This window comes from Octopus sinensis, linkage group LG8 (genome assembly GCF_006345805.1).
Source record: "Octopus sinensis linkage group LG8, ASM634580v1, whole genome shotgun sequence".
NCBI lineage: Eukaryota > Metazoa > Mollusca > Cephalopoda > Octopoda > Octopodidae > Octopus > Octopus sinensis.
In genome coordinates this window covers 64,358,128-64,372,579 of record NC_043004.1, presented here as the reverse complement: position 1 = coordinate 64,372,579, position 14,452 = coordinate 64,358,128, and the positions used below count along the sequence as shown (strand labels likewise).

General features: G+C 35.2%; 1 protein-coding gene across 2 annotated transcripts in view; it reads right to left on the bottom strand.

Annotated features, from left to right (window-relative positions):
• Positions 1–12,813, bottom strand: part of LOC115214914 (CUGBP Elav-like family member 4) — a 459,203-nt gene extending 446,390 nt beyond the window's left edge. For both annotated transcript variants that reach the window (XM_029783976.2, XM_029783977.2), the window contains exon 1: positions 12,716–12,813. The gene's annotated coding sequence lies outside the window, so the exon portion shown is untranslated. The remainder of the gene's footprint in view (positions 1–12,715) is intronic.
• Between the last annotated feature and the right edge of the window lie 1,639 nt (positions 12,814–14,452).

Genomic DNA, 14,452 nt, shown 5'->3' with positions numbered 1-14,452 from the left:
ATCCTAAATCTGATTTTTTCCCAGTAAATTTGGATTTATTCCCTAATATTTATTATTATATATATATATATATATATATATATATGTGTGTGTGTGTGTGTGTATGTGTGCATAATGGTGCAAGGCTTAGTGGTTAGGGTGTTGCACTCACAACCTAATGATAATGATTTCAATCTCTAGACTGGGTGGTGCATTGTATTCTTAAGCGAAACACTTCTCTCATTTTTCTCTGTAATCACTGTGACACGTGGCACGTGGCACACAGTATCCTGGCTTTCATATAGGATTAATGGTATATGCTAAGCCTGATGATTGCTTGGAGACACATGACATATAAATCTGTCAAATTATTGTATCTCAAAGTATTGGTAGCTCTCTTTTATATGATGATGATATATATGAAAACCTTATAAGTTATAGATATGGCTATGTGGTTCAGAAATTTGCTTCCTAACCATTTGGTCTCAAGTTCAATCCTACCATATGGCACCTTGGGTATTTGTCTTCCATAGACCCAAGTCTGAGGGAGCAGAAACAGCTGTAAGCTATAGAAGTTGAGTGTTTAATTCCTACTCCCTTGTCATTTATCTAATGTCATATTAGACAATTGGCTGTGTGGTAAGAAGCTTGCTTCCCAACCACATGGTTCCAGGTTCAGTCCCACTGTGTGGCACCATGGGCAAGTGTTTCCTACAATAGCCTTTGGCTGACTGAAGCTTTGTGAGTGGATTGAGTAGAAGGAAACAGAAAGAAGCCCATAGTGCATATGTGTGCGTCCCACCACTGCTTGACAACTGGTGTTGGTATGTTTACATCCTGTAACTTAGTGGTTTGGCAAAAACTGACAAAATAAGCACCAGGCTTAACAAAAGGCAAGTACTAGGGTCGATTCATTTGACTAAAAATTCTTTAAGGCTGTGCCCCAGCATGGCCACGGCCAAATGGCTAAAACAACTAGAAGATATGCGTGCCTGTGTGTGTGTGTGTGTATGCAAGAAAGAAGATTTTAGTTGAGAGTAATTGAAGATGGGGAAAAGACAAATGAAGAAGAAAGAAAAAAAAGCAAACAGGATGCAAAAAAGGATGGGAAGTGAAATAAAGAATTATAAAAGAATAAGAATGATAATGGTGCTGCCGATGATGATGATGATGATGGTGGTGGTGGTGGTGATTTATTAATTTTAAAATATACACTCATTACGGTCGTCGTCATCATGGCGATGACGAGCTTTCAGTTAAAGAAAAACGAAAGTTAGCAAACAGAAAGAAAAGAAATGGGGAGACCGTGTGTATGGAGACGGATGTTTACGTGGGTGTGTGTGTGTGTGTAAGTAGGAGTGTGAAAGCATAAGTATTTGTGAAAGAGTGTGTGTGTGCTGCTGTGTGTAAGCAGATAGCAGACAAATAGCAAAAAAAACAACAACAACAGAACAAAACATTGTGTTTGTATATGTAACATGTGTGTGTGTGTGTGTGTGTTTGAATACAATAACAAACAACAATAGCAACAACAATAACAAATCTAGTATAAATAATAAAGTGAGACCTTTACAGTTCAGCTGTAAACAAATACTGAGTTTAACCTCTCCACCTCCATTTCCTCCACTCATGACCACCACCACTGTAAACAAATACTAAATTTAACCTCAACCTCCACTCCACATCATGGCCACCCCCACTTCTGTCATCTTTATACACGCTTCAATGATTGCAAAACAATACATTTAAAAAAAAAATTTGATCTTGTTTATATACACACATTGATTGATAGATATGGGTGCGTGTGTTTGTATATACACCCACACGTATGGCTGTATATTTATATGTGTATTGATATGTATATATATATATACATATATATGTACGTATGTATGTATGTTTATATATACACACAAACACACACACATATGCATAATATATATTTACATATATATATATGCACATACATATACATACACATATATGTACATAATATACACACATATATGTATGTATATATATATATATATATACACACACACACGCGTGTATGTACATAATATACACATACACATATATAAATATATACACACATATATGTACATAATACACATATACACACACATATATATAAGCATATGTAATTGTACATAACAATATACACATACATATATGTACATGTATACATATCCGCACACACACAAATCTGTGTATATATGTATGTGCACAAAGAAGTGTGTTTGCATGTGTGCATGCTTATATATATATATATAATACACTCATACATGTATGTAGTATGGCCAAGTTGTTAAGAAGTTTGAGTTACAATCACAAAGCACTGGTTTCAATTCTACAGCAGGGTGGTGTTTTAGGCAAATATCTTTATATCTTTTACGATATCCTTTTTCCATTCCCGAAAGTTTTGCGGATGAAACTGCTGCCAATGGAAACTGTATGGAAGCCTGTCAAGTGGATTGCACCAGTAATTCAATGGCATTTTTCAGTCGTTTCTGTTGAAGGATTATGTTAAAGGTACACAGGTCTGTGGAAAACTCAGAAGTTCATTTTGCAACTGAGCAGTCTCAGGTTCAGTTCCACTGCATGGTACATTTGCATATGTAGTATAACCCCAGGCTGAGAAAGACTCATGTATGCATTGTGATTTGGTTGCTTAAAGGAAATTGCAAGGAGTGGAATTATAGTCATGGCATCTAGTGGCTCACCTGTGATGGACCAGCTTCCCATCTAGGTGGGGAACCCATATGCCAATGAAACCTGGAAACAGGCCCTTATGAGCCAGGCATGGCTCAAGAAGGAACAAACAACCTGATAGGATTCACGCATTCAACTACTGTTTCTAGCAAGTTGACTGTCCACATAGAGGCTTCCTCATTGGTCCTTATTTTTTACAGTTGGTGATTGTCTTGGTTTGACATTAATCTCCATCTTTGCCCACCCTATTTCACCTCACCCCACCATCACAATATGTTAACTTTACATGTCACATGTGACAACATGTAGCCAGGCACTACTTTTCTTTAGTTTCCCCAATTTCCATGCAAGAGTGATTCCTGGACATAAACAGAAGGTAAGCTTTTGCAGTTGTAACAGTACCAAACCATTTTGATTGGCACCATGCCGAAGGAGGAGGAGGAGAAGAAGAAGTAGAAGGAGTGGGAGATGGAGAAGTGGAAGGAAAAGGAGAAGCAGAAGAAGAAGAAAACAAAGAACAACAATAACAGTAACATGACCACCATGTTGATAAAATATCAAAGGATTACTTAGATTTTCGCTAATCTAAATTGAAGCCTTTGAATTCTAGCCAGACATTTTTGGTGCATTCCTTCCTTAAAGAGTTTCGTGTGCACTTTACTGTTTTAGATATAACATCAGCTGCAGCTGACTGCATTTACTGGCAGTAAAAGACAACCTTGGCACTGTTCTTTTAAATTCAACTCCAGCCTAAAGCAAGTAGCTCCATCAATGTACCCATTCATTTTATTTGCCCACAATTTCCCGGGAGGATTGTGGGGCTAGAGTCTTGAAGCACCTCTTCCTTAGGATCCCATCAGAAACAACCAACATTACATTTTCTGGCTGGCTTTCCAAGCATGACCAACTCAGACTATACATATCCAAATATTTCACTCATGGTCTATCCCTAAGTCTCCTGTCACTTCTCTCAGTTTGAAGAATCTGTCTTGAGATTCTTTCTTGTGGAATTCTAATCACATGTCTATAGCACCACAACTGTGATCTTTACCTGGAGAGGCTCTCTAATCTCCCAACTATGCATTCCTATTGAGTAAATTTGCTCCAGAGATCCTGCAGAGGAATCCTATTTTAGCCATTTCTATTTGCAGTTATATTCTTTTGGTCATTCATGACCATAAATGAGAATAGAAAGGCCTTTGGCATCATTCTTTTAAAATCAACCACAATAGACCTGAGATCCTAAAACCAAGGTATCACTTAAGAAGCGTTGGTGTGGGTGCTAGTGCCATGTAAAAAGCACTGGTGCTGGTTCCACATAAAAAGCACTCAGTACAGTCTGTGGAGTGGTTGGCATTAGGAAGGGCATCCAGCTGTAGAATGAAGCCAAAACAGGCTATGGAACTTGGTGCAGCCCCTGGGTTTACCCGTTTCTGTCAAGTCGTCCAACCCATGCCAGCTTGGAAAATAGACATTAAATGATGATGATGATGATGAATCTGAAGCAATTAGTTTTATTGAGATAATACAGCTAGCTGCATTTAGACGCAACAGGATGCAGCCCAATGCAACTGAAAAGGACCAAGCACAGCTTTTACTGTGAACCCAGCTGCAGTTGGCTCCAACTAAATATATCTACTTTAAATCGATTGCAGTTAGCTTCTATTGAAAACTGAAAACCTCCAGGTGCAATGTCTTGCACACAGGAAGCATCATGACGCAGAACAATGCATAGTTGAATTGGTTGCAATCAGGTGCAACAACAAGATTCAGTTAAATTCAAGTGCAGTCGGATGCAGTTAGGTAACCTGGATAAAGATGATATATTGTTTCATCAGGTGCAATTGAATCAGATGCTGTTTGATTCAATAAAAGGAAATTATGTGCATTCAGGTCACCAAGAACTGATTTGCAGTAAGATGCAGCGAAAGTGCATTAAACTGAAAAACCAAAACACTCAATCTGAAATTGTCTAATTTAATTTACTACTACAACTGTTGCTACTACAAATGCTACTCTACTACCACCACCACCACCACCACCACTGCCACTACTGGTGGTGGTGGTGGACTGGCAGAATCTTTAGAGTGGCAGGTAAGGTGCCTTGTGGAATTTTCTTCTGAGACTTTATGTTCTGAGTTCAAACCCTGCTGAGGCCAACTTTACTTTTCATCTTTCTGAGGAAGTGTCAAAATAAAGAACAATTCTAGTACTAGGGGGTCAATGTGATCACCAAATCTCTTTACTTTAAAATTGCTGGCCTAGTTGCCTAAATCAGAAACATTACCATCATTATCATTATCATCATTATTATTATTATTATTATTATTATTATTATTATTAACCCTTTACCTGGCAAAGATGAGTTAACTTGTCTTCACCTAATTTTTGTCTTTCTCAAAGTGCACTGAGTAGTCCAAAACATAATTTCAAAAACAGAGAGGAATTTATACATCAATTTTCAGCATTTCTTGGTTTTTATAAATTTAAAAAAAAAAAATTATGACCAGATGTTGAGTTCAGAAGATGACAATGAGTATGAATTGTCTATTAGAAACTTGGATACATCAGATGAGAGTGCAAGCACAAAATAGAATTTCAAGTAAAGTATTGGAAATAGATAAAAACAAAACTTATTTCCATAATCATCATTAAAAATACTATAAAAAAAAAGCAATAAAAAAAATTTGTTTGGAAATAAAATGTTTTCTCTAATAAAAATTGTTGGGGAAGGGGTTAAGGTAGAAAGCTGGCAAACTTGTTAGCACGCTGGACGAAATGCTTAGCAGTATTTTACCTGTCGCTGTGTTCTGAGTTCAAATTCGGCTGAGGTCAACTTTGCCTTTCATCCTTTAGGGGTCAATAGATTAAGCACCAGTGAAACACTAGGGTCGATGTAATTGGCTTGTCCCTTTCCCTAAAATTTCAGGCCTTGTGACTATTGTAGAAAGGATTATTATTATCATTATTAAGGTTGTGAGCTGGCAGAATCATTAGCACATTGGAAAAAATGCTTAACAACATTTTGTCTGTATTTAACAATCTGAGTTCAAATCCTGCCATGGTTGACTTTGCTCTTCATCCTTTCAGGGTCGATAAAATAAGTATCAGTTGAATACTGGGGTCAATGTAATTGATTTATCCTCTCCCCCAAAACTGATGCCCTTGTAGTAAAATTATTATTATTATTATTATTATTATTTTGGTTTTTATTATTATTATTATTATTTTCGGGGTGGTAAACTGGCAGAAATGTTAGCACGTTGGGCAAAATGCTTGTCTGTCCTTATTTTCTGAGTTCAGATTCTGCTGGGGTTGACTTTGTCTTTCATCCTTTCAGGGGGTCAATAAATTAAGTGCTAGTGAAATGCTGGGGTCAATGTAATCAACTAGTCCTGTTGCTGCAAATTTCAGGCCTTGTGCCTTTAAGTAGAAATTATTATTATTATCATCATCATCATCATCAATGTAAACTCTATTGTTTTGTGTGTTGTGTTGTCTTTTGATGTAGTCCTCTACATCTTAGGCCCTTGTGACTAATAAAAGGAATCATTATTAGGGTGGCGAACTGGAGAAAACGCTTAGTGGCATTTCGTCTGGCTCTCTGCACCATGAGCTCTAATTCCACCAAGGTCGACTTTGCATTTCATTCTTTCAGGATAGATAAAACAAGTTCCAGTTGAGTACTGAAGTTGTTGCAGTCGTCTTCCCCCTCCCCTCAAAATAGGTGACCTAGTACCAAAATTAAAAAGAATTATCATCATCATCATCATCATCATCATCATTATTATTGGTTTTATTGGAGAGCAGGGAGTTGTAGAATTTGTAGAGAAAATATCTTCTAGTATTTCATAATGTCTCTTTTCATTCTAACTTTAAATCCCCTGTCATCAAAATTTGCCTTTTATCCTTCAAGAGTCAATAAAATAAGTATTAGTTAAGTAGTAAGGCCGATTAAGAACAGGGGCTGATTAAATTGACTGTATCAGTTGCCTTCAATATATGGCTTGGAGCCAATATTGGTAATCCTCTGTGATTCCACTGATTTGGTTTAAGAAATTCTTGAGAAGCATGAAAAGCTAAATGGACAAGATGCCAGGTTCCAACTTTCCAATTTTATGAATTTTCATGTCTGTATCGTCATCACCAAAACCACCATCATCATCTTCAGCTTTTTTTTTGTGTGTGTGTTCTTTAGTAAATCCTTTAACCCTACTAGTTTAGAATGTTTCAAAGTTAAATAAAGTCCTTATTTGGAATGCAACACTATTTACATTTGTGTAGTGGTTAAGAGCACAGGCTATTAACCCCAAGATTCCGAGTTCGATTCCAGGCAGTCACCTGAATAATAATGATAATAATAATAATAATAATAATAATAATAACAACATCGAAGAATACCTTAGGAATGAGAAGCAAGGTTTGAAATTTCCCCAAGACACTTGAAGAAGGCTGGAGGGTATATCAGCCGAAACGTTGTGTTAGCAACAAACAAGATGAGGACAAATATCCGTCAAAGATAAAAATGCATTTGTAAAGTCATGTGACTTGATAATGTAGTTGCAGAGTGGTGAAACCAATCACATATTTACAACTAAGTAATTAATCTAAGTAATTAATAACTGGCAGAGTACGAGTGCTCTTTAGCCCTAGGTAATCCCTATTTAAATATATCTCACAGAAGCAAAGTGGCTGAGTTCCTTTCAAGTGTTGGGCCTCACAGAGGCAATGACCAAGACCTTTGACCTTGTGTTGTGCTTGAGAAGAAGACTCATCAAGCTGAGCAAAATCATAGTTGAGGCAGATACTGGTGTCATGCAAATTGGCACCTGTGCCAGTGACACATGAAAACACCCCGGTGTCACACAAATGGTACCCGTGTCAGTGACACATAAAAAGCACCCATTACACTCTTGGAGTGGTTGGTGTTAGGAAGAGCATCCAGCTGTAGAAATCAAACTGGAGTATGGTGCAGCTTTCCAGCGTGCCAGCCTGGTCAAACCGTCCAACCCATGGAAGCATGGACAACAGATGTTAAATGATGACGATGATGATGCTCAAAGACATTCCAGTTGTGATCGTCATGTCTTTTTATATAGCTTCAGAGACATTGGATAATGTGCATTAGCCTTTTTTTTTAAGACAACAAGTTCCCTTGTCTTAAAAAAAGTGTTAGGGAACTTGGCTGTTATTTCTAGGAAATCAAGACACTCCCTTGTTTGCCAATGGTTACTATGGTTTATGATTACAAATATAAGTTACTACATTTCATGTTGCACAAGAAACCCTACTGTTTGTGAGTAACAAAGAAAATATGTACATTGTATGTATGTGTGTGTATGTGTATGTATGTATGTATGTATACAAATACACATACACACACACTTGCACACACAAACATGTGTAATTGCATATTTATCTTCGTTGCCACCAACCTACTTAGCTGACATATTTAGCTATCAGTTAATCTCTAACGATCAATAATCAAACACATCAAAATCCATCAATCATATTTATAAATGTAGGGTTGTATGGGTTCTCTTATAATGCACACATATATATCTATATCACACACACACACACAAATTGCTTTTCAAACACCCTAGAATCTTATTTTGATTTATATCTTACTATCTGTCTCAATCTAAACAAAATCACATGCAAATACACAGATATTTAGAGTCTCTTTCTCTCCTTATCCCTCTCTCTCTCTCTCTTTCCTTGAAATATCTATCTATCTGTCTGTCAGTCTGCCTGTCTGTCTCTTTCATTGTATTTTAACTTTTAATCAGTCACGGGGCCTCTCCTTTGTCTAGTGAGCTACAGTGTGACTCCACTTGTGCTGCTGCCAGGAAAAAGAACCCAGTAGACTCAGCAAGTAAACAGAATCAAGCAGTAATAATACAAGACGCTCCACAAGCATGACCAGTCTCTTTAGTCTTGCTGAGGGCAAGACAACCTCTACAATGTTGGTGCAATGAAAAAATTTACCTAGTACGCTCTGCAAAGTGGCTGATGTTAGGAAGGTCATCAAGCTGTAGAGACAATACTAAAACATGGATATTGGAGTAAGACATGAACCATCCAACCCATGCCAAACATGGAAAATGAATATAAAATTATCATGTTCATGCTATATATGTATTAGTGTATGCACAGACATGGCTCAGTGGTTAAGAAACCACATGGTTTCAAGTTCAATCTCAGTGGGTGATACCTTGAAAAAAGTCCTGTATAGTGTTTGACTGACCAGATCTTTATAATCTGAAATTTGTGAAATTTGATGGATCAGAAACAGTATAAAAGCCTTCACTCACTCACACACACACATATACACACACTCTCTCTCTCTCTCTCTCTCTCTCTCTCTCTCTCTCTCTCTCTCTCTCTCTCACACACACACACACACAAGGAGCTTTTTCATTTCGATAACGACTACACAGCTGGTATATCTGTTTTACGAATATTTTTTCCATATTTTCATGTGCTCCCAGCAGTTTCTTTTGTACAGTAAACTTTAAAATCTGTAAACTGTTTTAAGACCTTCACAGTCTCATCTTCTGGATGATGTTGATGTTGGTATATGTTGCTGGTTCTTAAACACAGGTAGGGCCACTGTGATAGGTGTTGACATGACTACTGTAATTTGAATTTTCTCATGTACTACACCATTCAAACACAAAATTCAACTAAGGAAGAAAACATATATACACAATGGAGTTTCCCACAAGGATAGACAACTACTGATAGAAATAATGCTCATCACATGACACATACACTAAATACTCAGACAACCAACAAACCCTAGTCACGTGCAGAAGTATGCAACTGGCTGGTGATGTACAAATGTAATAATCCAAATTCAAACTGCAGCAATACTGTCTATATCAATCGTATTGGTCCTGACTACTATGAAATGAGAGCAGTACATACTGACATCACTTCATCTTGAAGATGAGACTGTGAAGCTTTAAAACTGCTGATGATTGATTAAGAGACTTTATAAAAAAAGTAGTTTCAAATAAAATGCAAAGAATTTGTACATAAATATGTAAAAAAAAAGTGATAAAAAGCAAAGAACTAGAAAATAACCATATGCTCAATACAAAACAGCATACACACACACTCATATACATATATTTATACATATACACAAACACACACACACATGAATGTTGTGTTAATAGCATGATTAGATACTGCATATTTTACATGCAAAACACCAAAATTCTGTATGAACACCCACAAAAGCAGGTCCACTGAAGATTGCCATATTCAAATTCTTGGATACTAGCAAGAAACCAGTGTAGGGAAGTAACAAGTACTATATATATATATATATATATATATATATATATATGTGTGTGTGTATATATATATATGCTCACATACGCACGCATTTTTAAATCAGTGGAAAAGTTACAAGCAATAAAAGAGTTGACAACCATCATATGTGAAACTATTGGCTTTTGAGTCATTCTTGTAACTTTTCAATCAATTCACACACACACATTGACAAAAGAATACAAAAATGGTAAATCCATGTTTATTAGATGAAAGAATATAAAAATGCTAAATGAAAAAAAATGCATAACATTATATATGTGCTCTCTCCAAAGTAAAGTATGTAGAATTTTTTTACTAAGCCATATATATAAAATTTCATATTCATACATTCAGAAACATGCATATACACAAACATAAATTTATACCCAGTAACATTTAAAAACACAATATATGATCGAGATAGAATCAGCAGCAAACTACAGCAGATAATGTAACAAGACTCTCGTAGCATATCAATTACCTCTAGCGATATATTACAATTATATGAAGCTGAATGACATAACATCCTAGTAGAGAGATCCATATTACATTATATACATATACACATCTTTTTTGGAATATTTGCATTCGAGGTTCACATAAAGCTATAAATAATAACGTAAACACTGGATTGAAAAACAATTTTCAACCCAATCTTTACTTACAATTATTTATACCTTTATGTGAGTGTTAAGAGCCATTCTTCCAAAAGTGAATTATTCCATGCCCTCTCCAAAGTTTATCAAATTCTTATAATATCAAGAATATATGTATATTGTTGATTAGGAGATAAAGTTTCAAAACTTTTTACTATGAGCTCTTTGTTGATTTTTAGACTATGATTGCAAATTAGAACATTAAGTTCAACATTTGTGATATTTATAACCTGTTGTTTTAATTTTAAATATATCCTTCAATGATTGACAGAGATTGGTGGAGCTTCAGCTTCTAATAAACAATATTCCAGATTACTTCTAGTAGTACAGAGTATTTTCATTCCCTCCCTCTTTAGCACAAACCAATTTGGACAAGTCCCTTAACCCCTTGAGTATCGTTGAGCCTGGTAGAGCCCATCCCCCTCTAGGCTAAACTCATTTCTTCAGCTGAGTGAACTGGAGCAACATGAAATGCAATGTTTTTGCTCAAGAACACAATGGATCAGCTGGTCCAGGGATCAAAACCACAATCTTCTAATCATGAGTCCAACACTTTAAACACTAACCCACGTGCCTCCACATACAAACCAATTTACATTTATTTATATGCACACATATACAAATATGCATATATTTACCTATTTAGTACTCTTGATTATTAACTAATATATAAACACTTATCCAAATGTAAATTAATTGTATTATTTTATTCTGTCTGAAGAATTTCTAAATGGAAACATCTTAAATGTTTATCATGCATATACAACTTTGTAATTTCTATTAGCAAATGAAACACGTGTAATGGTGAATGAAAAATACAAAAAAAAATTTCCAAATTCCGGTTTTGTCACATCCTATCTCTCGAATATGTATATCATCACCATCATTTAACGTCTGTTGTCTGTCAAAAGATGATGATGATGTATATATATATATATATAGGATGTAACAAAACATATGTATTCATAGAGAGATGTAAATGGAATAAATTAAGTAGTCAGGATATTAAGACTACTCTTAGTCTCAAGCTGCTGTTTATGATCTCATACTGTACAGATCTTTGGAAAACCATAAAACAACAGACTTCATGACCTGAGTTCCTAATATATAACTTGCAATAAAATAATTTACTATATATATGAATAGTCTCTTATTTTTGACTTTACAGATTGCGATCATTTTATACACACACACACACACACACACACACACACAGTTAGAAGATGCTAAAATTCAATGAATGTCTTTCAAAGAATTCATAGACAACAACATGAGCGGTAGATATATATATTTCTTTCGATATTATTTTTACAATATTTATCTTTTTTTTCTCTTGGAATCCATCAAGGTGTTTCATTATGAATCTAGTCTCATTAATAAAATACATTATTAAAAACATAACAGAAATGTGTTTAAAGCCTAAGCAGAAGTAGATGTCTGTGTGCATACATACATACATACATACATACATACATACATACATATATATATATACATATATATATATATATATATATATTTATGTATATATAATGTTTGTTTCATTAATATTTATTTAGATTTTAACCATGAAAATTTTATGCAGAATGCAACATGTTAATGGAATATAACTGGCTTCCTTTTACTTACTCATATTCACATCACAGAGATACAAAAAATATATGATAATGGATAATGTATTATATATATATATATATATAATGTGTGACATTATATGGAATATTTTCAGTGTATAAATCTTAGTTATATATATATATATATATATATATATTGGATGTACAAATATATTGCTTTGGCATTCATACTTAGATGACTAAATTCTGGTACTGTGTATGTAAATTACCCCCAAATTATTTACAGTAAAGTAGAAATACAAATGTTCAACAGAAAGAGGGGGCAGGCAGACACAGTCATGTCACTATTGTGGAAATTTAGTATCAATAAGACATTATAGGGATCAATGATTAACAGGATTTGGCAATTTGGAAAAGAAAAACAAAAGATAATGCCACAAATGAAAGAGAAGAATATGTGACACTCACGCCAGGTAGGGTCTTCTGTTCGTGGAGTGCAGCCTGGGCCTTAACGGCACTCTCTCGGTTGCAGTATGTCAAAAATGCGCAACCTGAAAAATACAAATTTAAACGTATAGAATTCATAAATATAAAAATTTTTAAATACAAATTTAAACGTATAGACAAAAAAAAACACACCAAAAAACCCAGAGAATTTTACCAAATATATATACACACACACACCCATACACACACTCAGATGTGTTTATATGTATATATATATATATATATTGACCAGGTAAGTGAAGTGAGAGAATAAATGTTCATTTGTTGACAGCTGTTTCATAATTTGTGTAAGTTATGTAAGTGATGCTATATCATCAGTCATACACATTTTCATGAATATAATTTTGCTGTGGCATAATGAACTCACTACACATCAGATCATTTCATGGCAAGTCAACACACTACAAATAGTTTCATTATATAGTCATAGAATGTATTTGGTTAACTTTACCCTTTTTAAGTTTCCGTATATGGAGCATGCTAAAACAAGGAGTGTGTGATAGATAATGTAGAACCATTTATCTAACTAAAACAGAATATAAAACATCAGTCAACAAATGGAATAAACTTCTATGCTCTCACTTCTCTTATTTGATCATGTTTTTACACATTCTCCACCACTGTGATTCCTGGATTTTCAGAACGATGGTGAGGTCATACCCTAGCCTTAACCACTGATTTTTTTTTCTTGATAGCCAGACACCAGACAGGGAGAAATTTCTTGACCAAACCCTGAGAAACAAGCAGCCATTCTGTTTGTGTGCACATCAAATGTAGTAGCTTCAGAGAACTGAAGCTACTAGTTTGCATATTATAAGCATTTAACGCTTATAACTAATATCAATGTACTTTTAACAGACAGTTGGACCCACCTACCTAGATCCTGATAGGGTAGAAAACCAGAGCATTCCCACTGCAGCAGTCAACTCAATGACATATGCATCTTCATGATTCTATGAGCCATGCTGGCCATATAATTTTGACCTGACCCTGTGCCTTACCATTTCAGTGCCTGGTTCACTTGAATCATAATCTATTGTATATATATTTTTGTTAAAGGTGCAAAATTGAATATTACTAATTGGTCGATAGCTGATGAAAAATTACGGACCTTCTGTTTGCGTCCTGTTCATTTTTACATTCAGTATAATATATATATATTTGAGGAGGCTTGTGGCCTAGTGGTTAGAGAAGCTGACTCACGGTCAAGGGATCTCAGGCTTGAATCTCAGACCGGGCGATGTGTGTTTATGAGCGAAACACCTAAGGTCCATGTGGCTCTGGCAGAAGGTAATGGTGAACTTCTGCTGACTCTTTCGCAACTTTCTTTCACTCTTTCCTCCTGCATCTTGCAGCTCACCTGCGATGGACTGGCATCCCATCCAGGTGGGAAACCTATATGCCAAGGAAACTGGGAAACTGGCCCTGATGAGCAAGGCATGGCTCGAGAAGGAACAAACAACAATAATATATATATATATGTGTGTATGTAAAATATATGTATATACATGCATACATATTGTATTTTGATGGTAAATAAGAAATATAAAAGGAAAAAATACTCCAGTCCTTTATATATTATATAGTCCTTCAAATATTATATAATCTAATGCAGTGCATACCGTTTATCCTGAATATGCACTGTTTAAATCAGTCAGCTATATGTGGGCTTCTTTTTATGATATAAAAAATGGAATG